The sequence below is a fragment of the Alligator mississippiensis genome, chromosome 1, assembly GCF_030867095.1.
Source record: "Alligator mississippiensis isolate rAllMis1 chromosome 1, rAllMis1, whole genome shotgun sequence".
Taxonomy (NCBI): domain Eukaryota; kingdom Metazoa; phylum Chordata; order Crocodylia; family Alligatoridae; genus Alligator; species Alligator mississippiensis.
Window position 1 is genome coordinate 474,098,581 of NC_081824.1, and position 26,490 is coordinate 474,125,070.

A 26,490-nucleotide genomic window follows, 5' to 3' on the forward strand; every position below is an offset into this window, starting at 1 on the left:
CCTTTGCAGCTTGATGGCCCTCCTGTGGAGCAAACTGCACCGGTGGTTTGCTTTGCTTTTGCAAAGTGCTATGGCAGCTTTGCTTTTGCTCAACTGTATGCAAGCTTGCTTCTGTAGAGAGCCTTTGGTCTGCCTACTCCGACAGGTCACTTCTGACACCATACAGTGTTGGCCTTGGCCACGGGGTCCCTGGGACGGGGTACTCACTCAGACCTCCACGCCCCTGGGCTTCTGTCCTCGAGTCAGCGTTCAGCAGAGCGACTGGTGGGACGGCAAACAGCTTCATCTTTATTAGCAACAGGATTCAGCAACACACGCTCACAGCTTGCGGGGGGAGAACAACAACAACCACCACCCGCACACCACACCCACCGGGCATCGGGGGAAGGACCGGAGCGTGCCACCGCAGGACCCTTCCAGGCACAACAGGGATGTCCACTGACACACAATTAAGCGTGTGCACAGAAACAGTGAAGCGCAATCACGTGCAAGCCTGTTCTAGTTGTTAGCTGTGAGCTAGCTGAGAACAACTAAGACGAAGCAAAGGAGAGGCGCCGCAGCCGAAACCGGAAAGGAAGGTTTTGCTCTCTTTCGGTCGTCTGCAGCTCCTTCACAGGCAACAATTAAGGGTGTTCCTGTTCCACTACCGGTGGGTGGGTTCGCGCTCAGTGATTAACGGGTGTTCAATCACAACTGAAGCACAATCACACTCTCACAGGCAACAATTAAGGGTGTTCCTGTTCCACTACCAGTGGGTGGGTTTGCGCTCAGTGATTAACGGGTGTTCAATCACAACTGCAGACACTCACACTCTCACAGGCAACAATTAAGGGTGTTCCCGTTCAAATACCGGTGGGTGGGCTCACGCTCAGTGATTAACGGGTGTTCAAGCACAACTGCAAACATTCACACTCTCACAGGCAACAATTAAGGGTGTTCCCATTATACTGGTGGGTGGGCTCACACTCAGTGATTAACGGGTGTTCAAGCACAACTGAAGCACAATCACAGTCTCACAGGCAACAATTAAGGGTGTTCCCGTTCAAATACCGGTGCGTGGGCTCACACTCAGTGATCAACGGGTGTTCAAGCACAACTGAAGCACAATCACAGTCTCACAGGCAACAAGGGTGTTCCCGTTCAAATACTGGTGCGTGGGCTCACACTCAGTGATCAACGGGTGTTCAAGCACAACTGAAGCACAATCACACTCACGGGCAACAATTAAGGGTGTTCCTGTTCAAATACAACCGGTTGGGCTCACACTCAGTGATTAACTGTGTTCAAGCACAACTGAAGCACATTCCCGCTCTGCCACTAAGCACGGTGGCACCGACCAGTGAAGCGCATTGCCCCTCGGGGATTAGAGCCCGTTCCCCCTCAGGGATCAGCAGCTGCCCTTTTGATCCCTGCCCCTTTGACAAGGGCTCCCAGTGTACCCGTCTCTGCTCAGGGGCTTGCTGCTGCTGCTGCTGCTGCTGCTGCTGTTGCTGTGCTGCTGCTGGCGGGGAGATCAGGGCTGGAGGAACGCCCCGCGAGACGCTGTCGTCATCGCGCTCACTCCGGCTTTGAGCAAATCATCTCTCCTCTCATGGCCAGCGAGGAGGAGGCGAGAGGCAGGGCAGTGTTGAGAGGGCATGAATGGGGGGGCCTTTGGGCTACGTGGGGGAGGGTGGGGGGGGTGCTTCGGACCAGTTGGGCACGAGATATTGCGGAAGGACTTTTCCGTGTGGGTTTCTGGTGCCAGAAGCTGCAGGTGACGACTGTGAGCGGAGGGGCCTCCGTGGCAGCTTGCGGTGTGTTTGGGGGGGCTGCCCGTGGGGGCCCCGAGGTTTCCGAGGGGCTCACGGTATCGCTTCTCGGCCTTTTGGCTAAGATCAAGTGTAGTATCTGTTCTTATCAGTTTAATATCTGATATGTCCTCGATGTGAGGACTTTATATTAAATGGATTTTTGGAACTGGGAGATGGACTCGGAGCTTGCTCCATCCACTCCACGCATCGGCCTGGTATTGCAGTGCCTCCAGGAGCGGTGCACCTCCCCTCGGGGAGAACTTGCTGCTGTCAAAAAGTAGATCTCGTCGCTTCGTCAGAGACATCTGGGGGGGCTGGTGCCGGGCAGGGGCCCCCGGCAGTCTGGCAGGCAGGCTACTACTTGTCCGAGAAGGACGGGGTGGCTGGCCTGCCCGGAGGAAAGCGGTCCCTCTGCCTGCACCTGGATGAAGAGCGCGGTCAGCAGCGTGCAGCTGAGGGGGGGGGTGTCAGGGGCAGCCTGCTTGGTGACCCCCTGCGAACAGCTCTGTTACAACGGAAATCCTCTGTCACAGCAGAAATCGGGGGCTTTAGGATGCTGGAAAGCTGTGGATGTTGTCGTCACACTGTTATGAAGCAAAACGAACCAAACTGAACACAGGCGGTACGGTACGGTACGGTACGTCTCAGAGGTCAGATGCGAGCCACAACTGAAAGCTGGAAGGCCTGGGAAGAGCCAGAGGCCGCCACAACACCAAGGCGAGGCTTCTGGAGCACGATGCGCTACACACCAACTACGTGGTGAGCGCATGCATCGTTTTGTCGTCGCGTGGCCTTGGAGCAGGGGGAGATGGACGGTGCGGTGGGAGGAGCGCCCCCCGTGGGCAGGGGAGACGCACAAGCCCCGTCTCCCGGCCCAAGGCTCCTAGTCAAGACTGCCCCCTACAACAGCTTGCCTGGCGCCTCGTGGCTGGTGGCCATACGCAAAAGCATTGTTCTCGTGGTTGGGTGTGAACTAGCTGTGAACAACTGAGAGGCTCCACACCTTTGCAAGGAAGCCTCAGCCCCACGATGGCAGCGTCTCGCATCAACCCTCTCCAGTCCAGCGGGGCCCTGCTCCCAGCGACAGCGCTCTTAGCGGCACACAGGCACGCTGGGAGTCCTTCCCCAGGGGCAGGGTTCAAAGGGGCAGCTGCTATTAAGCTCTAATCCTGAGGAGGAAGGGAAGGCGCGTCACTCGTCTATGCGAATGTGCTTAAACGCTGCGTGTAAACGCGTTTCAACGCTATTAAATCGCTGAGTGTGAACGCACCTAATTGCATTTGAACACGCCTCATCATTGAGCGTGAACACGCTTTAACTGCTGCCTGTGAACGAGCTGAGGATTGAACCAGAGCAAAACCTTTCCAGTTTGGCGTGTGGGGCCTCTCCTCTGCTTCATCTCGGTTGCTCTCAGCGAGCTCACGCCTAACAACAGTTAGACCGCTCGCTGCTGCGCGTGAACAGGCTTCGCTGTTTGTGTGCACACATTTCGTTGCGTGTCCACGTGCTTCGCTGTTGCGTGTGAACGTACTTCATCACGCAGGGTGAACGAGCTTCGTCACCGAGCGTGAACACGCTTCAACGCTGCGCAGGAACAACTCGAATGCAGCGACACCTTTCCAGTTTGGGGCGCGGAGCCTGTGCTTTGCCTCGTTTGAATCGTTCCAGCGTGCTCGCACCCGACCGTCAGACGAGAGCCCCGCTCCCTCGGCTGTCACAAGCAGCCTCCGGCCCCAGGGAAAACTCCCTCTGGCAACGCCACCCACCCCCCGTGGGGCCCACAGCACTGGCATCTGCCTTGCTCATGTTCCCGTCCCCTCACCGCCTCCCTGCCTCTCTCGCCTCCGCGCTGGCTGTTGGAGCACAGGAAGCGGAGACGAGACGCTCTCGGCAGGAAGGTGGAGAAACGCCCCAGCGTGACGACGACATCCTGACTTGAACCCTGCCCCGGCACTGCTCTCCTCCGAACCGTAGCGCGTGGCTTCTGCCCGGCCCTGCTCCGTCCAGGGAGACGCGGGATGGACGCGGGAGGCTGTCCCCGCACAGGAAAACTGCCCGTCTTGGAAGGCGCTGCCAACCAAGGCCTTGTTAAATCCCCAGCGGGAACGGACCGACTGTCAGGAGCTCTCCGTGGGATAAGAGGCTGTCAGCATGCCCGCTGCAAGCACCGCGGCACTGCTAGCGCCATAAGCCATGCCCAGCACGGTCGGTCGGTGATAACACCAGTCCGGAAACTGCCTCCTGGGAGCCTTGAAGACGTGTGGAGCTTGTCAGTTCGGGGGCTGCTGCTAACCAATGCAACAGCCGCAGCAGCAATGCAATGGCACAACTAGCATTGGTTGTGGGGCTGGCAATACTAAATACCGTGTAACGTCAACGGGAACTCTTTGTCACACGCTCCGAGAAGTCGCACGTTACGGCGTCCTAAGTAGCAGTGCTGACCCGCCCTGTGGTTTTTCGACAGAAAAACATGCGATCTCCCAAAAGTCTAGACCCACTTCACACGTATCGGGGGAGGGAAAAGCCATGAGAAGCTTATCATATAATAGAAAAAATCAGCTCTAAGGACATGTGCTGTAAGAGGTACTTTTCAAATGTAAATCGTGGAACTCACCAGGCTGCGTAGATGAAAACAGGATACTTTCCCCGCAGTCATCTTAACGGGTACGCTTGTTTTACCGTCAGGATCAACCTAGGAGATGTTTCGAAGAAGGAGTAAGAAAAGGAAAACTCAACGAGAACTAAAATGAATATAGGGACAGCACATAAGGAGAGTAAACCACAGAAAGCCAACCAGTTACGGGCATCCGACTGGCGGCCTGTGGGCTGCGTGCAGCTCCCAAACTCCCAGTCCCGAGTCTGCTTGCCCCATCGCTTCGCTGCTGCTGCTCCCACCAAAATCCCCTTCCCTAGCCCAGCATCTGCTTCCTGCGTGCCCACTTCCCCCCGCCACCCCTTGTGCACTAGGGCCAAGGCAGGGCGGCACAGTCCTGGTGCAAGGGAGTCTGTGGCTGGGGAGGTCCTGCAGACCCCTTTCAGCTCGTGCAGGAGGCGGCTCTGGTGGGCATGCAGCCCCTACAGCATGCGGATAGGGGGGCTGCAGCCCCAGCCACTCAGAAATTGGACGGCTCTGTTGTCAAACAAGACGTTTCAGGAAGCAGCGGTTCTAAACAGAGAGCAGTTACTGGAAAACAAAGGGTAGGGAAGGGAGGAAAAAGAAAGGGGTATGAAGCGAGCTCGCTTACAAAAGCTTACGCACCTCTGATTGACTTAGTCTACGAGGTGAAAGCCTACCCTGCCGTGTAGCACGAGTCTTTCGATGTAGAAACAAGGTAACAGGAGCATCTACAAAGCCCCAGCTGAAAAGGAGCTATAAGAGGGGGTGGCAATCTCCAGCCCACAGGCTTAATCTGGCCCACAAAGAGGTCTGATCTGGTACGTGGGACCCGTCTCACAGGGTTGAGCGGCACTGCCCCTCCGCTCCGCAGCAGCGCGCTCCGCGACCGACCCTGCTGCTCTACCGCAGCGGTTCTCAGTTCGCGGGTTGTGTCCCAAAAGGGGGTCACAAGTGCCTATGAAAGGGTCACGAACAAACTTTAAAACTGGATCAACAAACTTTAAGGGTGGATTGTCTTTTAATGGAGGAAAACGTGGGCAAAGGTGGCTTTTCCCTTGCAGGCTGGCAGAGGTCCAGGGATGCTGGGGGACTATGTGTTAATATGAATCTGGAGAGGGTCTGGGTCAGAAGTACAATAAACCAGTTTAATCTAAATCAGTTCAGTCTAATACTACATCCATCCAGGCTTATCTTAAACCTGTTTCGGCAATCTTGAAAGTGGCTTATGCGCACCATCCTTCTGTTGTGTTCCAGATCTGAACCTGTTTCCAATCTCTTAGACCAGCTTGTGTGTAATTTCTGTCCCAAGCCTAACAGAGGAGTCAAGAATTTAACAGCTAACGACACTACTTGCTTGAAGAACATACCAAATGCATCCAGCAAATGTACTTGTGCAAAGCATTTGCACGTAACAATATACGTTTATATTTCATGCCTTTGAATGGATACGTTCCTTAGGGAACACGTGAGCATTTGATTTTTCAGCAATGAAGTTCTTCAAAACTAAGATGGGAGCCAGGTTGTTCCCTCCAGCCTGTGCAAAGTGGAGGATGAATGCCCCGATCTCTCTGCCAGGGGCCACAGAAGGGTAAATCTAGTATTAAGTAACATCAGCATCAACCACTCTTCAGCCAACTGACTAGCAAGCAAGGAAGCTGCTCAGACGTAACCCACTTGTTTCTCCAAATCAGTTCAATTTGTTGCCGTTTACCTGCGGGGAACAGGCTAGAGAGTCATCCTTCCTCCATGCATGAACTGCCCAGGAGCTCATCCACTGGGAAAAGACAGGGAGACACACACTACTCCTGCCATGCCTCAAGGGGAATTCCCTTTGGCTAAAAACAGACCCAGGACTCTTCCTCCCCCTCTTGGCTCCCTCAAGAGTCTTTCACTTGGGGATCCTACAGGTAAAGTACCCCACTCCCTACCATAAGTACCTGTGACCTGAGATAACAGGACTCCTGGGACAACTGTGACTAATCCATGCTAATTTTCATTCAAGCCTCATGTTTAAATGACTTCTCCCTCCCTCCCCTTTTGATAGGAGTTAAAGACCAGTGATAAAGCCCTTGTTTGCTTTCTGCCTTAGGTACTTACTAGTGCTCCTCTCTCACTGCACCTTTGCGGAGCCTGGAGCGTTAGCTAACAGAAGAGGTTCTGCAGACTAAACAAAGTGTAGGATTTTGCATGCAGCATGTGTGCACACGCACACACATGCACGCACACACGCACACGCAAGGTTGCAAGGTTTTCCAGCATAGCTCCAGCAGAAGGACACTGTCAAAAAGTGGGATGCAAGGAAGGGGGAGGAAATGCAGAGAATTACGCGGTCTGTGGATTCCACAAGCTCAAAATGCATGATATTACTTCACTATAATTGAGCCGGTATTGTTCCAAGGACTAACTTAGGGAAAACAGGTGCAAAGGAACGGGACCGATTCCTAAAGTGAACTGAAATTATTTCCTCCTCCGTAAGTTAACAAAACTAAAAGGAAAGAAGAAATCCCTTTCAACTGCAGTTTTGACTGTAGCATAACAAACCTTACAGGTGGCCGTGATGTTTTAGCCTAGAGAGAGTGAGGACTATTTTTACAAAGAATGATGTTATGTCTGAAATATAACTGCTTCATCATTGCTGCAGGTATAGATTGCTCCTTGTCATGCCCCTCTATAGCACTGCTATATGTCAAAATGGTGAAATATGCCCCCCAAATGTAATGAGAATATTTACATACTGTATTAGCAGGGGTGCTATACCTCAGCTTTGCATAATGTTTCAGAAAGTTTTAACCTCTACAAACTAAAAGAAACAGACATAAGGACAGTTCTTAAAAAGCCACTCCTGTGCCCCTGGCTCTGGCACAAACTCTTCTAGTTTCTATGCAATGCTCTGTGCAAGCACGTGGACTGTAACGTTTACAGCATTACATACTCTACCCAGGGTCGCAGATGTTTGTGTATGACACAGTACAGTCCTCAATCTGCATATCCCGCACAGACAGAACGAAGTAAACAGCCCATTTTTCAAAAGTACATAAAATATGGTATTGAGAGTTCTTTGCTTTAATGTCAAAAGCTACTTAAAGAGGAAAATTGCTCTTTACCAGACAAGCTTTCTTTTTGCAGAGATCACATCCACTACTCCTTCCTTGGAAGAAATCTGGGCAGGGTGGCACACTGGAGACTAACTGGTTCAATGATGCAGCAGCTTTCCTTCTTGGGATGCAACGAAGGCACGTACAGAAAGCAAGGGCTCTAAATAAAAGAGAATTTAAAGATAAACGTTAGACTGAGGTACATTGAAAGGCTCAGTAGAGAGAAACAAGGTGAACAGGGGCAGCAAACAGGGCAAAGGAGACGAGGGAAGAGGAGCCAGGCACCTGACCCGAACCCCTGGAAGGAAAGTGAGCTGGGGCTGCGTGTACGTCTGGGCACGTGCTCTAAGGAGCTGGGAGTGCTGCAAGCTGGGGGACTGCTACCTCTGTCTGACAAAAGTCTTAACAAGGGCCAGGAGGGGAGAAAAGGAGACTCTGCGTGACCAGGGGCAGCAAACGGGGCAGTTTGCAAACAGTTCATAAGTCAGTTTGCAGGTTTCAATGTGACGGTGACGGGTGTGCACACTGCACAGTACAGTCTTTGTAACAAGACTAAGAGCGGTGTAACTGTAAAAGTGTGGTTTGGACTGTCAAGCGAACCACGGCAGTCACAAGGCAGGCTGTCAGAGCAGTGCCTCCCAAACTTTTCCTCAGCACGATCCATTTATGGCCCCATTCCTCAGCATGACCCCTCGCTCCCCACCCATAGCCCCCCACCCCTGCCACCCCAGCCTGCTGATGTTTCAAGCCCATTTGGGGTTGTGACCTACAGTTTGGGAACCACTGTGTTAGAGGTACAGTTATATAGACATGTAGCTATTTATATATAGAAATAATATGTTTTTTTAAAGTTAGTTCACAGGTCAGTTTGCCCCCCGTTCTTTAAAGGGGAGCCTTTAATGTAAGACCTTTCTTTAATTGAGAGTACCTAATCTACATCTATTTAGTGTAAGTCGCTAATACACAGCAATTAGACCAGTTCTTGTGCTCCTTGCTTAACTGGAGTCCAGAGTGAGAGGGAAGTTGGAGGCGGCGTTTGCTAGGTAATTTATCTGGAAGCTCTCCCTCACCTTCCTTCACCGTAAACTTGGAGAGAGGAAGCGGGTTAGCAGGGGAAAGGGAAGCTTTTGGGACCAAGGAGCAGCACAGAGGCCAGTTTACAAGGGAGTTTGCTAGGAAAGGTCTGCTTGGAAAGAGGGGCGAGCAGAGAGAGGGAGCGGATTAAGAAACCCAGCGACACGCCTGGAAGACATCAAAATCCCCGAGCCACTGCCACTGCCAGCTCTCTCTGGGCTCCTACCTGTGAGGTGTCCACCCAGGCAGGAGCGCTCACCATCTACCCCACGGGGTTTGCCGCTGGCAGGTTCCTTTCAGTGACAGCGAGATGGGGGAGCCTGTGATGTGAGCCGCGCGTTCAGGTGGTGCCCCTCGGGAAGCAGGCGAGAGAGCTACAGGAGGAGGTGGCGAGGCTCCAAAGCATCCTCCACCATGACAACTTCATCAATTTGATGCTTGAGGATACTTCTACTGTGGTGACAAGACTGCCAAGGGCGGCACTAGAGAAGGAAGAGGACTTGAACGCCAAGGAAGGCAGAAGCTGAAAGCTTGTGACCTCTTGCAGCAAGGAGAAATATTCACGCCCACCTGCAGCGGTTTGCCTGGAGAAGAGACGTGAAGCCCCAGCAGCAGAGGAGGAGCATGTTCCATCGGTGGCAGAGGCCAGGCCAAGCCTTTCCAAGAGAGGGAGGGTTGAGACCACTGCCACCAAGAGGAAGGGAAGGGTGGGGGTGGCTGGAGACTCCCTCCTCTAGGGGAAGAGGCGTCCGTCTGCCAGCCTGACCTGTTGTCTCAGGAGCTCTGCTGCTTCCCTGGAGCCTGGACCTGAGAGGTCACGGAGCAGTTACCCACACTCATCCAGGCTCTGGCTACCTCCATGCTGCTCATCCATGTCGGCACCCGTGATACTGCCAGGGGCGACCCTGAGCAGATCAAAAGTGACTACAGGGCTCTGGGTGCCAGGGTGAAGAGGAAGGGGACTCGGGTGGTGTTCTCCTCAATACTGCTGGTCAAAGGGAAGGGCCTGATCGGAAGCAGACGCATCTTGCAGATCAATGCATGGCGACACAGACAGTGACACCAGCAGGCTTTGGCTTCTTCAACCAAGGGAAGTTGTTCCAAGAAGGATTGCTAGGGAGACACAGGACGAAGAGAGGGAACGACTTATTTCCAGACGGGCTCACTAACCTAGTGAGGAAGGCTTTAAAATTTAAACTCTGTGCGCTGGAGGATGGAGACCAAAGCCCTGAGGTAAGTGGGGAAGCAGGTGACCTGGAGGAAGTGCAGGAAAATGAGGGAAAAGGAAAGCCTCTCATTCTTCCTGAGAAAGCAGAGCAATCAGCTAGGTCCTCAGGTGTCTGTACACACATGCATGAAGCTTGGGAAATAAGCAATAAGACTTGGAAGTCCTTGCAGTCACAGAACCATGACATGACTGGAATAACAGACTTGGTGGGACAGCGCGCATGGCTGGAGCACTGCAATGGGTGGATATAAACTGTTCAGGAAGGACAAGCAGCGGAGGAGAGACGGAGGAATTGCACACGCACAAGTATCTGTACAACGGCTCAAAGCTCCGGTCTGAAACTGGAGCTAGGTCTGTAGGAAGTCTCTGGGTTCGGGTCAGAGGGAAGAGCAACACGAGTGATGTCATGGTGGGTGTCTGCTACAGACCACCAGACCAGGAGGAAGTGGTGGATGAGGCTTTCTTCAAACAGCGAGCGGATTTACCAATCACGGGCCACGGTTCTCATGGGGGATTTCAATCCCCGACATCTGCTGGGAAGGCAATACAGCAGCGCACAGGCACACCAGGAGAGTGCTGGGGACAACCTCCTGGTGCAAGCGGTGCAGAGGCCAGCTAGGGGCCATGCTCTTCCTGACCTCCTGCTGACAAACTGAGAAGAATTGGTGGGGAATCAATCAGTGAATGGCACCGGGGGCAGCACCAACCACGAGATGACTGAGTTCAGGATCAGGAGGCAGACAGGCAGCAGGGTACGAGCCCCGCCCTTCAGAAAAGCAGACTTCCCTTCACTCAGGAAGTGCTGATGGGCGGGCTCCCCTGGGAGGCCAATCGGAAAGTAAAAGGAGTCCAGGAGAGCTGGCTGTATTTTAAAGAAACCTGACGGAGGGCACAGGAATAAACCATCTCAATGCGCAGAAAGACTACCAAGAATGGCAGATGACCAGGTCGGCTTAGCAGGGAACTCTCAGCACGCTAAAACACAAAAAGGCAGCGTGCAAGAAGTAGAAAGTTGGACCAACGACTAGGAAGGAGCATAACAGTACTGCTTGGCATGCAGGGACGAAATCAGGAGGGCCAAAGCACACCTGGAGTTGCACCTCATGAGGGGCTCGGACTAGACGACCTCCTGAGGTCCCTTCCAACCCTCATTTTCTCTGATTCTGTGACCTCTTCCACTGCAGTTTCATCCACCGGTTTTGTTCAAATGAAAGAAAAGACTAGAGACAAATTGTTTCCCGTTACAAAAGCTGCACTGGCTTGTCCCCCTTTTTTTATCTGTTTACTTCTTCAAACAGTTGAAGATAGCACTCGTCTATGGATTATGGGTTTATAATCGCCACGACCACCATTCAGACCTGTTTTAAAAGTAAGGTATAGTTTACAACCCTCTGTTATAATAGGTGATTTTAATGAGACTGTATTTTTCTTAGGAGAGAGGCAAGAGTTTCTTAGGGTGATATTTTTTACTGGATCCACTGTGTAGTTAAGATCAAGTTAGAAAAGCTTTTAAATGCAAGACAAGCTCAGTCATTTCATTCTTTACAGCTCCTGAATGAATGCTACGTGGTACTAGTGATTTAATGGTCTTTAATACACGACTTTATTCTAGCACTTGATCTCCTGGCACCAAAATCTCCAAACAAGCCTGCCCTGGGGACGCGTGCAGGAGTGGGAGCCACCCCTTCCCTCCCTGCCACCCTCGGATGAGTTGCGGCTCCGTCTCACGTCCTGCCCCACTTCAGCTGGGCAGTGCCTGCCCCTGCCCCAGCCCCACTCCCTCTCTCACTGCGGGGGACCTCAATCTGCGCCCCCATGCCTCTTTCCTTCCCAACACCCCTTCACCCCCACAGACTTACCAGCCAAATGCCGTTCTCCAAGCTGCCAGGCTGCATATTGGCAATTGGATCAGTATCATCCAATATGGATGGTCTACAATCAGCCATCGGTATCGGCCCAAAACATCTTTATCGGTGCATCTTACTGCTAGTACATCATCAAGAATACATGTACAGTTTTGAAAATATCAATCGTGACAGAGCACAATTTCAAAACTCTATAATTAACAAAGGTTGATAAAATAGTCTTGCACGTTAACACCAAAACCTTGGTGAAGCTATTCATTAAGAGCACAGCACAACAGGGATTTAGGAGGTTACACTCAAACCTAATGTACGCTTGGTATCACCAAAAGGACAACTTAATCCCATCCACTATTAAACTGGTCAACTGACATATCTGGAGGGGGAAAAAGTTAAAATACAAGATTATTTTTTGTTCTTATTTGAAAATGAGCAGTCTCTCAGCTAATACATTTTGATTTTTTTGAACTGTTACTTGAAAGCAAAAGTACTAATTAATAGCTGATTATGAAAAATCTTTATGAGGAAAATTTGGAGAAAGAGCAGCACAAGAACTACAACTTTGACAAATAGGATGTTAACATGCAAGCCAAGCATCTGTTTAATTCGCATTTTTACTTGAAAGGTTATAAGAAAAGTTCCTACACATCAAAGAGCTACTCAGCACAGCTCACAAAGACATTCTCAAGGACCCAGAGGGACGGCCCTCCATCTTCAGCTCCCTCTGTGCAAAAATGAAGTTTCTTTCCTACCTATGGGGACGTTTTACCATCTTGTAACATCTACACTTTTCCCAGAGCCTAACGAAGGGACTTGGATCCCGAAAGCCTGCAGAAAAGGACAGTTTTCTTGCCATTTTCCAGTTGGTCTAATAAAAGGTATCATTTTGGAACCCAGAGTTCTAGTTTTTTGTATATAAGAAAAGTTAGCAACTTTGCAGTCATATATGAAAGCCTACAGGTACAATAAGAGAGCTTGTGATTTGCACCACTTAGCAGCGCTGTGAGCGATCATATAAACTAGAGGTGCACTGATACCTTGGTCTGATATCGGATCGGTATCAGTACAAATAAAACTGGCTGTATCGGATATCGGCCCGATGGGGCTGATAATTTGGCTGATAAATGCCTGTGCTGTGCAGTCACAGCACAGCACTCAGGAAGCAAGGAGCACATCTGGCAGCGTGGAGAGCTGCCTTCAGCTGGCAAGTCCAGTGTGGTGGAAGGGGAGGAAAGCGGCATGTGGGGGGCAGATCAAGGCTCCCGCTGGTGATGGAGGGGGTGGGGACAGGTGCTGTCCAGGCAGGGTGGAGAGGGGGAGCTCCAGCTTGTGGTGGGGGGAGGTGGCTCCCACTGCTACCTGCACTCTGGGAGGGCACGGGCGGGGGGGGGGGGCGCGCCCCTTGGATCTGTGCACGGCAGGGTGGGCTGCAGCCGGGGCTGCGTGGAGCTCTTCTCGGTGGAGGCTGGGCTCGGAGAGGGCGCCGGTGGCATTGGGAGGATGCTGCATCCACCCCAGATTTCACCACCGCTGTGCTCCCAGTGCCACCGCTGCCAGCAGCCCAATGCAGCCCCGGGTTTTCCTGGTGCATGGGTGGAGGTGGGGCGTTGAGCCAGGGCTGCACCGAGTGGCTGGCGGTGGTGGCGCTGGAAGCAGAGCCCTGGCAAAATTTGGGCTGGATGCAGCATCCTCCCAGCACTGCCGGCACCCACTCCAAGCCTAGCCCCTGCCGAGAAGAGCCCCACGCGGTCCTGGCTGCAGCCTGCCCCGTCCCACACAGATCCAGGGGGGCACATGTCCCCCCAGTGCCTTCCCGGGTTGCAAGCAGCGGTGACAGCTGGCCCCCTATCACGAGCTCTGGCTCCGTCCCCTGCACCCCGCCTGGGCAGCACCTCCCTCTGCCTCCTCCCTCACCATAGGCGGCGTTGATCTGCACCCCCGCCACGCCCCTTCCCCTTCCCCTTCCCCTTCTCCTTCTCCTTCCCCTTCCACCAGACCGGAGTTAACCAGCTGGAGGTAGCTGTATCGGAAACCAGATCGGTATCAGCAAATATGCCTCCTTAAAGATCAGCTAGCAATATCGGCCCCAAAAATCTCTATCGGTACGCCCCTAATATAAATGCATAACTTCTAAAAAATATTTTAAAGGTATTATTTCGTTATTGTCCCAAATTTCATTAAGCTTTTAATAAACATGAGTATCTTACTACTCAGAAAGAGCTTAACTAATTTCCTTTTTCTCTAAAAGCTGTAAAATGATCAGCAATTAATAAAAAAGCACAGGTTTCTGGGCAGTCTTCAAAAGCCAGAACAACACTGCATGTTGTGTTAGAGTTTGATTGAGTATGTCAGGAAAATGTCTTTATTAAATCCAGCTAAAATGTCTTTATTAAATCCAAAAGCCAATAGCAGATATATAGTGAGTTTAAGCCAGTAGTTTTCAACCTTTTTTTTAGTAAGTGTACCCCCGGCAGCCCCTTCTTTAAAAAGTGTACCCCCAGGGGGGTGGGAGCAGCCGGATGCGGAGCAGGTGGGGGTGGCGAACGGTCAGACGTGGCGGGGGGTGGCAAGGGCCAGACAGAGCAGGGGCACGGTGAGTGGCAGAGCAGCGGCAGCGCAGCTTCTGTGGGCCCCGCTCTCCCTCCGCCCTGGCCCTGCTCCTGTGAGGCAGCAGGTGTGCTACATCTGCGCCCGCCCCTGTACATTCCCTGGGACCTTTCAAATTACCTCCAGGGGTAGGCATACCCCAGATTGACTACACCTGCTTTAAGCAACTGCTCTAAAACACTGACAAAGAACGTTTTGCGTTTGAAAGCTTGTCTAACTTAATTCCAACCATTCAGTTGGTCCAATAAAAGTGATCACACCCAAAAATCCTTGCCTCTTGCATACTTCCTAGATCATCACAGGTAGAACATAACTCTACACAAACGGGTGCTCAAACCACGGGGTGCTCAAACATCGCTCTAAACAAAGGCATGCCAGGGCCCCATCCATCTGTGCAGAGGGAGGCAGGGGGCACGCCAGCCCCAAGACAGCGCAGAAAGGGGGCTTTGTCAGCCTCAACCCGAGCCCAAGGGGCTTGACGAGGCCCCACTACAGCGGCAGGTTGGGGGCATGCCTGTCCCCACAGCAGTCCCATGGAAGGAAGAATGGCCAGGCCTGAAACCAGCCATGCAGGGGAAGAAGGCAAAGCTCCAGAAGAAGAAGTGCAAAGTCCTGAACTTAAGACAGAACAGTCTCATGCACCGCTACAGGCGTGGGACCAACTGGCTAAGCAGCAGCTCCACAGAAAAGGACCTGGGGGTTACAGCGGACAATAAGCTGAATAGGTGCCAACAGTGTGTGCTTGTTGCCAAGAAGGCTAACAGCATACTGGGCTGCATTAGTAGGAGTGTTGTCAGCACTGAGGGAAGTCATTATTCCCCACTTTTCTGCACTGGTGAGGTTACATGTGGAGTACTGTGCTCAGTTTTGTGCCCCCTACTACAGAAGGGATGTGAACAAGCTGGACATTAGGAAAAACTTTCTGACTAAGAGATTGGTGAAGTGCTGGGACGGCTTATCTAGAGGGTGGTGGACTCTTGGAGGATTTTAAGGCCCGGCTCGACAAGTCTCTGGCATGATCAAATTAAGGATGGTCCTGCTTTTAGCAAGGGGTTGGACTAGATGAGTTACTGGAACCCCTTTCGACCCTAGTTTTCTCTGATTTATTAGAAACATTTGGAAAAACAGCAGTATAAGAAACAAAATTGGCGATGTAGCATCCATGGGCATCTACACGCAAACAGCAGCTACCTCCCCATTGCAACACACCCCCCTGGTATAGCGCGCCACTACGGTGAAGTAGCGGCTAAAAATAATCATGTGCCACACACACAGCACAGTAAAGTTGCCATAGTGACACATGTAGATGCGCCCTGTATGTTGTGTTAGAATTTGGTTGAGCGTGTCAGTAATTCAGTTCAAATGTCTTTATTAAATCCAAAAGCCAATAGCAGAGATACAATTACTTTAAACCAATGCTCTAAAAGAGTGACAAAGAGCCTTTCAGTTCAGCACTGGTGGTGCAGTGGGTTAGCATGTGGTACTTGTAAAAACAACCCTATGGAAGTGCTGCTAAGGTTGTGAGTTCAAGCCTCACCTAGAGCATTTGACTTTTACTTGGGATGCTGAAGCAAGCGTGTGTGCGCCCTTGGCACCTGTGCCGTGGTAAGGAACCAGCAGCAGCAGTAAGGTGACCTGGGCCAGCTGTAGGGACGTGGGAAGGGGTTTTCTCCCATCCCTATTTAGTTGAGGGGAGAGCAGGAGGAGTCTGAACTCTGCGCATTAGCATCATTGGTTTCAGACCGTGTTCAGGTGAGTGCACAGAAGGGAGTCTTAAGAGAAAGTTAAAGCATTGTGGGTTAGGACACACGGAGGTCAAGGGGAAAGGGACCTGGTGATGGGGGTCTGCTACAGACCACCACATCAAGGAGCAGAGCTAGACTGGGAATGCTTGCGGCAGCTCTCAGAGGCCGTACAGTCTAGGGACATGGTTGTCATGGGGGACCTAAACTACCCTGACATCTGCTGGGAAAAGCAGTCAGCCAAATCCAACCGCTCACCTAACGCAGGAAGTATACGGTCCCACTGGACTTGGTGTTGGCTATGGGGGATGACCTGGTAGGGGAACTACAGATTCGTGGTCACCTTGGGGACAGTGACCACCACTCACTCAATCAAATTTATCATACGGCGTCGAGTGGGTAAGATAATAATAGGATGGAGGTGCTTGACTTTAGGAAGGCTAACTTCAGTGTGCTCAGTTTAACCAGCGATGCACTGCAGGAGAGGAGTATTGGCGAGATGGGAGTCCAGGAAGGGAGGTCGTTCCTAAAGGAAGTGATCCTTCAGGCACAGAGGGAGATGATCCCAGTGCGAGGGAAAGGGGAGAAAGGGGCCAAAAAACTTCCTTGGCTAAACACAAACATCCAGAAGAGCCTAAGGGCAAAAAAAAAAAAGACATATAGGTGGTGAAAGCAGGAGGAAGCTACCAAGGAGGAGTGTATCTACTTGGCCCGCGCTTGCAGGGTGGCAGTTAGAAAGGCCAAAGCAACTACAGAGCTGAGGCTGGCAACACAAATTAAAGACAACAAGAAGTCTATTGTCAGGTATGTAGGGAGCAAAACGAAGGCGCAGGGCAGCACAGGACCCCTACTGAAGAAACACGAGCAATTAGTGACAGACAGGGGGGACAAGGCTGAGCTATTCAATGAGTTTTTTGCCTCAGTGTCCTTGAACAAGGGTCAAGATCAGTCTCCTAACAGGTTCTTAGATGGGATCAGAGGGATACCAGCCTACCAACTGTCGGCGCTGACGTGGTGCAGAGTCACTTGGATGGACTGGATGTGTTTAAGTTAGCAGGCCCAGACGCGCTGCATCCGCGAGTACTGAAGGCATTTGCCGGTGTCATTGCAGAGCCACTGGCACGGCTGTTTGAGCACTCGTGGCACTCGGGTCAGGTCCCAGAGGACTGGAAAAGGGCCAATGTGGTCCCCATTTTCAAGAAGGGGAGGAAAGAGGATACAAGTCATTATAGGCCAGTCAGCCTCACCTCCATCCTTGGAAAAGTCTTTGAAAAGATTATTAAGGATCATATTTGTGGGAGTCCAGCGGGAAAAATAATGCAGCAGGGCAACCAGCATTGATCCGTAGCAGGTGGATCATGCCTGACTAATCTGGTTTCATTTTATAACCAGGTCACAAAATGCTGATGCAGAAGTAGAGGTGGATGTTGTTTTTTTTTATTTTAGGAAGACCTTCGATTCCGTATCTCATCCCATTCTCTTAAATAAATTAAGAGGCTGTGACTTAGATGTTTACACGGTCTGGCAGGTGGCAAATTGGCTTGCGGGTCGCACCCAGAGAGTGGTAGCAGACGGGTCGGTATCGACCTGGAAGCATCTGGGTAGTGGGTTCCCACCGGGCTCAGTCCTTAGACCTGTACTCTTCAGTGTCTTCATCAGTGACTTGGATGTGGGCGTGAAGTGTCCTCTGTGCAAGTCTGCAGATGATACCAAATTGTGGGGTGAAGTAAGCACTCTGGAGGGTAGGGAATGACTGCAGGCAGACCTGGACAGGTTGGAAAAGTGGTCTGAACACAACAGGATGCAGTACAACAAGGACAAATGCAGAGTACTGCACCTAGGACGTAAAGATATCCAGCGCACCTACTGGCTAGGAAATGACCCTCTCAGCAGCGCAGAAGCGGAAAGGGATCTCGGAGTCCTAGTGGACTCCAAGATGAGCATGAGTCGTCAGTGTGACGAAATCATCAGCAAAGCTAACTGCACTTAATCGTGCATCAGCAGATGCATGACAACTAGAACCAAGGAGGTGACACTTCCCCTCTATGCGGCACTGGTCAGACTCCAGATGGAGTACTGCGTCCAGTTTTGGGCACCATACTTTAAGAAGGATGTGGACAGCTTCAAGAGGGTCCAGAGGAGAGCCACTTGTACGGTTAAGGGTTTACAGGCTAAGCCCTATGAAGGGCGACTAAGGGATCTGGACCTCTTCAGCCTCCACAAGAGAAGGCTGAGAGGTGATCTTGTGGCCAACTACAAATTCATTAGGGGGGGCGCAGCAAGGAACCGGAGATGCTCTGTTCACCAGGATGCCTCTTGGGGTAACAAGGAACAATGGTCACAAACTGACAGAGAGCAGATTTAGGCTAGACATCACAAAAACTTTCTTCACGGGAAGGGTGGCCACAATTTGGAATGGGCTTCCAGGGGAGGTGGTGCTCTCCCCTACCTTGGGAGTCTTTAGGAGAAGGCTGGATAGGCATCTGGCTGGGGTCATCTGACCCCAGCACTCTTTCCTGCCTAGGCAGCGGGTCGGACTCAATGGTTTGTTGAGGTCCCTTCCAACCCTAGCATCTATGAATCTATTAATTTATGAATCTTGTGTTTGAAAGCTTATCTAACTTATAGATTCATAGAAGTTAGGGTCAGAAGGGACCTCAATAGATCATCGAGTCCGACCCCCTGCATAGGCAGGAAAGAGTGCTGGGTTTAGATGACCCCAGCTAGATGCCTATCTAACCTCCTCTTGAAAACCCCCAGGGTAGGGGAGAGCACCACCTCCCTTGGGAGCCCGTTCCAGACCTTGGCCACTCGAACTGGGAAGAAGTTCTTCCTAATGTCCAGTCTAAATCTGCTCTCTGCTACCTTGTGGCCATTATTTCTTGTAACCCCCCCCAGGCGCCTTGGTGAATAAAACCTCACCAATTCCCTTCTGTGCCCCCGTGATGAACTTATAGGCAGCCGCAAGGTCGCCTCTCAACCTTCTCTTGCAGAGGCTGAAGAGGTCCAGGTTCTCTAGTCTCGCCTCGTAGGGCTTGGTCTGCAAGCCCTTAACCATACGAGTGGCCCTTCTCTGGACCCTCTCCAGGTTATCCGCATCCCTCTTGAAGTGTGGCGCCCAAAATTGCACACAGTACTCCAACTGCGGTCTGACCAGCGCCCGATAGAGGGGAAGTATCACCTCCTTGGATTTGTTCGTCATGCATCTGCTGATGCACGATAAAGTGCCATTAGCTTTTCTGATGGCTCCGTCACACTGCCGGCTCATGTTTATCTTGGAGTCCACTAGGACTCCGAGATCCCTTTCTGCTTCCGTGCCACCCAGCAGGTCATTCCCTAGGCAGTAGGTGTGCTGGACATATTTCCTCCCTAGGTGCAGCCCTTTGCATTTCTCCTTGTTGAATTGCATTCTGTTGTTTTCTGCCCATTTGTCCAACCTGTCCAGGTGTGCTTGTAGCTGTTCCCTGCCCTCCGGCGTGTCCACTTCTCCCCACAGCTTTGTGTCATCTGCAAACTTGGACAGAGTACACTTCACTCCCTCGTCCAAGTCGCTGATGAAGACATTGAGGAGTAATTTAATTCCAACCATACAGTTGGTCCAATAAAAGTCACCACACCCAAAAAATCCTTGCCTTTTGCATACTTCCTGGATCATCACAGCTAAAACACCACTCTTAACAAAGAGTGCTCAACCTTTTTGTCTGGTGAGATGGATGGGCAGTGCCCAATCCATATGCAAGCAGTACGCAGTCAGTGGTTCCAATCTGGGGCCCAAGGAGTTCATAACAGGGCCCCATCCAGCTGTCCAGAGTGGGGTAGGGCACAGCCCAGTCCTGATCCAGCATGAACAGGGATTTTTGGCCAGCCCCAATCGAAGCCCATGGAGGGAGGAAAGGTAGGGGCATGACAAGAAACCAATCCAAAGGCAATGGGGGAGGGGGAGGGGGGTATCTCACCAGAAGAAAGAGTTTAGACAGGTGAGAAACCCTCAAATTTCCCAACTGTGGGGAGCCCAATGGGGCAGATATCATAGCTCCACAGGCTGCAATTGGCCCAAGGACCAGAGGCTGAGCACCCGTGCTCTAACACTATCATCAAAACGCTATAACAATATTTATTATGCTTGCCAGCATTGAATCCGAACACTTACAGCTGGGCTCGCAGGAAGATCCTAGCTATCCCACGCTGCCTGACTCCCAGGGAAGCTCACTAGCAAAGAATCCACCTCTCCCACCTCTTCCCCTCCACCCCCAATCTCTCCCACTGTCATCTTCTTCAGAGCTAGCCCTTAATTCCACACACATCTAGCTTGTCATTCCCCAGACACACAACCTTCATTCCAGCCTGCCTGCAAGTCACTGCTTGGGTGACTGGAGGCAGCAGGCACACGTGTGTCTCTGCACACACATCCCCATGGCCTGCATGCACCCAGGCAGGGTCCTGGGAGTAGCACCAATAGCTGGATGCAGGTAAGTGTATGATCAGTGGGGGTTGGAGGTCCGGGACTTGGGGACTGTGTGTGCGTGGGCAGGGGGGATGGGTACCTGCCAGATATGGGGGAAGATAGCCGGGCGTCAAGGCTGCATCAGGGCAGGGGGGACGGGAGGGGTAGGCGCCTGCCCCTTCAGCAAGAGAAGGAGGCATCGGGGGGAGCTGCATAGGTGGGCTGGTGGCACTTGGGCTGGTGCTCATACTTGTATGGGCAGAGCAACTGGGAGACGCTGCTGGGGGGACGCGCTGGAGGGACCATGACCAGGCTGCCTAGTGAGGCATGGCAGCCCCAGACCAGGGCGGGGGGGGGCCGCCACAGGCCTCCCCTCCTCCCTCCAGCCTGTGCTGGGGCTGGACTCTCTCCGCTGAAATCCGCACGAACTGCGGGACTTCGGCCCGAATGGCACAGGGGCAGCTGGGGGCTCCCTTTAGCAGGGCTGGGGGAAGGCAGGTGGGGACTGGCCACTGATCTTCATAAATAGGTCCTGGTACAAAAAATGTTGAGAACCACTGTCCTAGACCTCCCATCCCTTTAACGGGTATTTATTTCCTTGCCATTGTACACCCACCTTTTCTCTTACATTAGCATATCACTTCATCCTGCCAACTGAAGCATTTGGATTGTCTGTCTGGCTGCCTCTCTCAAGTCATACTTTCCTGAAACTGTCCTGCTTGAACCTGAGATGATAAAATAACACACTACCTATTACTTTACAGTTCTTAATTCCTAGATGTTTCATTTTTTTAAAAGTTACAGTAATCAAATAGTCAAATAAGTTAAGAGCTATGATGCTATGCGATTGCCAGGTCAAGGTTAAGTGCAGTTTTAGTAAAAAGAAAACCCTTCTTTCTCTAAATCAGATTTGCTTAGTATATAAGGGAACAGGTGGAAGAAATGGGGTGGTTTTTTTCATCCCAGACCTACACACTGCTCCTGAATTTAAAAGCCAAACTGACCTCTTGCCTATTTCTACGTCATGACAGGTGGTAAAAGAAGATATTCTTGCAGAATCGTTTTTCAGATTTTGTTCTGTTCAATCACTTCCCCAAAGTCCCCCCTCCCTGTGTTTTTCCTTTTTGGTCCAAATCCTCCAACCAAGAGAGAAAGAGAACGGTCCCAAGGCTTAAAATTGTAATTTATCAGCATGAAGCTCATGTGTGTTTGCACAACAACCAGTGCAATCAGTGGGCTAATGTGGCCTACACACAGTACCAAAATAAAACTAACCTGTAAAAACTCCAGTATCCCATGCTGTATCTATTAAGTCTCATTTCCTTTGTTTGGTTTACTCTAGCTAAGCAAATGAAGTCATAATACTAGACTGATTAGCGGCTTTAAAGGTAAGACCTGCCTTAGCTTTGCTGTATATTTGTAAAACTAGTTTCACACCCCACTTCTGCAAATGATTATGCAAACATTTAGCCTCATGCGCTAATAGTCTTACCGAGTTTAACAGCTCATTTGTCGAAAACTATGCACACACAGACTTGGCCTTCGAATACAAATGGAGCTTTTTCAGACTATATCTTTTCAGGATAAGAACTAACAAACAGGCCATAGTGACAAATGCAGTTGCGTCGACATAAACGGGAATTTTCATTTCATTTACACACACCCTAAGTCTTTATTTGCATTTGTACAGCATCTGCTACAACAGAACTTTAGTCAGGATTGTCACCTCTCCTCATGGAAGGACGTACAAATAATTAACACAGTAATCAACTATCATGGTTATCTAGTATACAGAATATGTAACAGGGCACTGGGATGTGCCTGACCCTTTAGGAGAGCAAGCAGCCTGAGAGGCTGCTTTTAGGGGGCAGGGGGGAGCTAATGAGGGACTCACCTGGCTGGAAGAGGGCTCAGGCTGGAGCTACATGAGCCCCGAGTCTGCACCAGTCTCTTCGTTTCCCCCCAGCTACTGCACAGTGCAGAACTCCTGGCTCCGGGTCCCTGAAGGGAACTGGATTTTGGCTGAACAACTCTACAGGTCTGGAAACAGAGGCAAGTTTCTTGGACTGAGGAAGACTGGGTTTACAGGCAAGTGGTCTTTATGTTACACCTCTAAAGACTGAGGTGTCTGCCAGACGGCGGTGATGTTTCTTATTGATTTATGTTTAGCCTTGAACCCTGGGGGTGCAGACTCAAGGCTTGCTTAGAGAGCCAGTATCCCAGGAGCCCTCACACTGAGGGTGGGACCCAGGGAGGGGTCCCAGAACTGAAAAAAGGCTGAGACCCAGATCACGAGGTCCAAGAGGCCCAGAGCCACCTGTGTCCAGGGCTGGGCGGTGGAGGGGTCTGGGAGCTCAAGGGGGCAGAGTGCATAAGAAGGAAAATCAAAGGGAGAACATCTCTGAGGCTTAGGGCGTGGAGTAGGGGAGGAAAAGGAACCACACCGTTTGCCCTTAAGGCTAGGTCCCTGTAGGGCACCTGTAGTCAGGCCGAGAGGAACCTACCAAGGTTGGATGTCTGGATAGTGGCCAATGGGGCCTCAGACCCAGGGGAAACTTACTGGATTCGGGCTCACTCTAAGGCCTGCTAGCAGCCTCCTTGAATCAACCTGTAATATTAAGAGCAAGGCACGGCTGGTGAACAATGAAGAGAGAGTGACATTAGAGCTGGAGCCAGGCAGGAGCAGCAAGGCCGCTAGGGGTGTCATGGCAGCCCCTGTGGCTGTGAGCCTGTCACAGAGTACTTCTAGTTTTTCCTTTGAAAGGAAAATATAAAGTAGTGATAAAATTATGATCGCATAATCTGTGATTCCATGACTCGTTTCTTTAAAATTGGTTTAATGGACCACCGATAGTACAGTGCAGCCCCAACACAGCAGGCCAGACTGCCAGTGGCCAATACATTCACGGGCTGGATCCAGGTGTTCCTGCTCTGGCACGTGGGTGGGCACCATCTGGCCAGGTGGGGGACAAACTGGCTTCAACACAGCCCTGATGGGGAAAGGAGCTTGACCCATCCTTGTCAAGAGGGAAAGAAGGCTAGCCAGGTGACCCCGTAGGGAGGGAAAGAGTGCGTGGCCTGGCCCAACCCGGCCCTGCAGGAAAGGAAGGGGACACGGTCCAACCCTGATCCCGAAGTGGGGGAACGTGGCCCAGGCCCACAGGGGAAAGAGGCATAGCTTGGCTCAGACCAGCCATGCAGGTACTGGGGCTTGGGGATTTGGCAGGGGAAGTGGTGGGGAGGCTGTGTTCATGGCCACCACTCGCTTGCTGCCAATTCCCCAGACCCATGGGGAGCCCCACAAGCCAGATGTGATGGCTCCATGGGGCTGCATTTGGCCCAGGGGATGGAAATTGAGCAACCCTTGTCTCGTAGATGCATAATACGTCAATTTGTATTTGCTTACAGAGATAATTAATAAAACATAAATATCAATGAAATGTTAGTTAAAATCTCAAAAGATTAAAAAATACCTGTCAGCATTTTCATTTTTACACTCTGCCTTGTATGGATAGCCATTTTAATAACATAACATTAGGTATCGTTTTCAAAAGATCCTGCCTGTTGGAAAATATGCATAAGTGGAGCAGCTGTAAATGCTTCACAACAAGTCGTAGCGCTGAAAGAAGAAGAAAAAAAAGTTAATTTCTCAATTAGTGAATTATGACTATGCAAAGGGTGTGGGAAATGACATTTCAACCCTCACCTAGCCAGATATTGTGCCTATTTAAATAAAATTGGTTTTAAAAAGTTATCAACACAAGCTACACCAAGAAAACCACCTGTGAATTGGTGTGCACTACTTAAATTGACCAGATTGAGTAAACCAGAGTTAAACTGGTTCAACTTTTTGTGTAAGCAAAGCCAGAGGCATAACCAGGAGCGTCAGTGCCCGGGGGAGACAGCGCCGAGCGCTGGAGCGGGAGGTGAGGAGCGTCGAGCGCTGGAGACTCCCTGAAAACCGGCAGTTTGTTCAGTAACCAACTAACTGCAACTTGAGGCCTTTAGGCCTACGCTGAATGAAACAAGGAGACAATTTCAGTCCTACTTAATGTCTTCACTGGAGCGTGTCTGAAATCAGTCCCCATTAACAGGCATGAAAAATATACCCAGGTGCTACTGAAGATGCTGTCGAGAAAGCGATCATCGTGGCTTCCTGTACCTAGTACGGGGGTTTCTCAGCCTCTTTCGGCTCCAGGCGCCCGTCTGCAACTGGCCTGAGTTTTGTGGCACCTGCTTTTCAAAAATTAATTTCACTGTTTTTCATTATGAAAAATAGTAGACTGACTCCCACCCCTACCTCTTGCCACAGCAGATACGAACAGCTTCTGATGCTACGGCTTCCTGCCGGAAACCTCGTGAATCGCATGCAGGTGTTTACATGCCTCACAGAGCTGACTGACTCCCACCCCTACTCACGCACTCGGTGTGTGAGCCCGTGCAGCCATGTACATGCATGCACGTGTGTGTGTGTGTACATGCATGCACACGCATCTGCATGTGTAGGTGTATACACACAGTGCACCTGTAGCACATAGGGTACAGCGTGCCTGCAGGTGCATACTGCGTGTGTGTGCATGCAGGTGTGCGCAAACAGGCAGACATGTATGTGCACTGCCACACGCACTCTTTCCATGTATGTATACTGACATGCACACCTATGTGTATACGTGTACAAGTGTATATGTGGAGGTCCACGCCCCCGCCCCCGTACACACACCCGTGGGCAACCCCTCGCAGCCGAGGACGACCCGCTCTCACGAGGCCAGTCCCGGTCCCAGACTCCAGCGCTGCCCCCCCCCACTGTGCAGAGACCCGGCCTCCCTCGTGTCGGGGCGGCGGGGTGTGGAAGCGGGCCTGAGGCGGCCTCCACACGCTGCCTCCGCCGCCCCCCGCCGCTCCTGCCGCGTTTCCGGGCCGACGGACGCAGTCCCGGCCCTACCGGCAGCGGCGCGGGGCGGGGCCTGAGCGCGGGCACGTGACTGCCGCCTCCCGCCGCTCTGGCCCGTCCCCGCCGCCCAGCCGGCGCTGCGCTGCGCACGCGCGAACCGCCTTGCTCCTCCCCCCGCCCCCCTCCCGCTGTAGTGACGCGCAAGCTCCCCATTGGCCGCGGCGCAGGTGGGCGGGCTGAGCGCGGCCGGGGCGGAGAGGCTGTTGAACCCCCGTCGTGTGCTGTGGGCGATGGACGCGCGGGGGGCGGGTCAGCGCGGAGGGGCGGGGCCAGGGGTAGTGGGCGGTCGGAGCAGGGCTGCGAGAGGGTGTGCATCCCGCGGGGTAGGAGCGGGCAGGGCACGGGGGTGTGTGTCATTGCAGCCTGGCCCCTAGAGAGCCCGATGTGTCCTGTGTGTCACACTGCAGCAGGGCTCGAGCAGCTTTCCCTCGTGGCCCGGCCCGGCCCGGCCCGGCACCACCGCATCCACACAGGGGAGAAGCCACATCACTGCTCTGAGCGTGGGAAGAGCTTCACCTACTCCTGCAGCCTGTGCCGAGCACCGGTGCATGTCACAGGGAGAAGTGACATGGGTGCTCTGAGTATTGGAAAGGCGTCACCCGCCTCTCCCACCCAGCCTGGAACCGGCACATCCACACCCAGAAGCATCCCTAGTTGTGCCGGCAGTGCAGGAAGGGCTTGGAGATGTGTGCCTGCTCAGCACCCAGCAGGGCTGCGTTCAGACAAGCACCCTCATGCTGGTGGGCTGCAGAAGGAGGTCCCCCAGGCTTTGTCCCTTGTAGGGCACAGCGGGAGTCCCGAGCCCAGAGGCTGGCCCCCAAGGTGTCATTGTGGGGGAAGGGGGTGAAGAGGAAACGCCTCAGGCAGAGGTCAGCCCGATGGAGGGGAAGGAGCGGAGGAGGAGGTGATCTTTGCATCAGCCTGGGAGCCTGTGCATTCCCCATCAGTCTCTAACAGTACTCCCAGGGGAAGAAGTGCGTTCACGCTAGGCTGCCCTCCCCCACACAGCTGACTTCAAGTGACACCCGGGCACTTTTCTTCGCTGCCTCCCAGCTTTCTCCTTCCTCCTGGTCCAGG

At 52.1% G+C, this 26,490-nt stretch overlaps 1 long non-coding RNA gene and 1 other non-coding gene across 9 annotated transcripts; one reads left to right on the forward strand and one right to left on the reverse strand.

The window, feature by feature from the left end:
- Positions 1–50: 50 nt before the first annotated feature.
- Positions 51–25,176, reverse strand: LOC132248747 (uncharacterized). Of its 8 annotated transcripts, none has more exons than XR_009460103.1 (4): positions 24,572–25,176; positions 23,936–24,081; positions 21,079–21,187; positions 51–7,665 (listed from the first exon to the last, which is right to left on the reverse strand). It is a non-coding gene; the product is annotated as an uncharacterized LOC132248747 (long non-coding RNA). The 8 variants fall into 8 exon arrangements; XR_009460106.1 differs by having other exon boundaries at positions 51–4,485; positions 7,515–7,665; positions 23,936–25,176; XR_009460109.1 differs by having other exon boundaries at positions 51–2,377; positions 4,408–7,665; positions 23,936–25,176.
- LOC132247792 (U2 spliceosomal RNA) lies at positions 1,852–2,042 on the forward strand. Its single transcript, XR_009459231.1, has one exon. It is a non-coding gene; the product is annotated as a U2 spliceosomal RNA (small nuclear RNA).
- Positions 25,177–26,490: the final 1,314 nt, after the last annotated feature.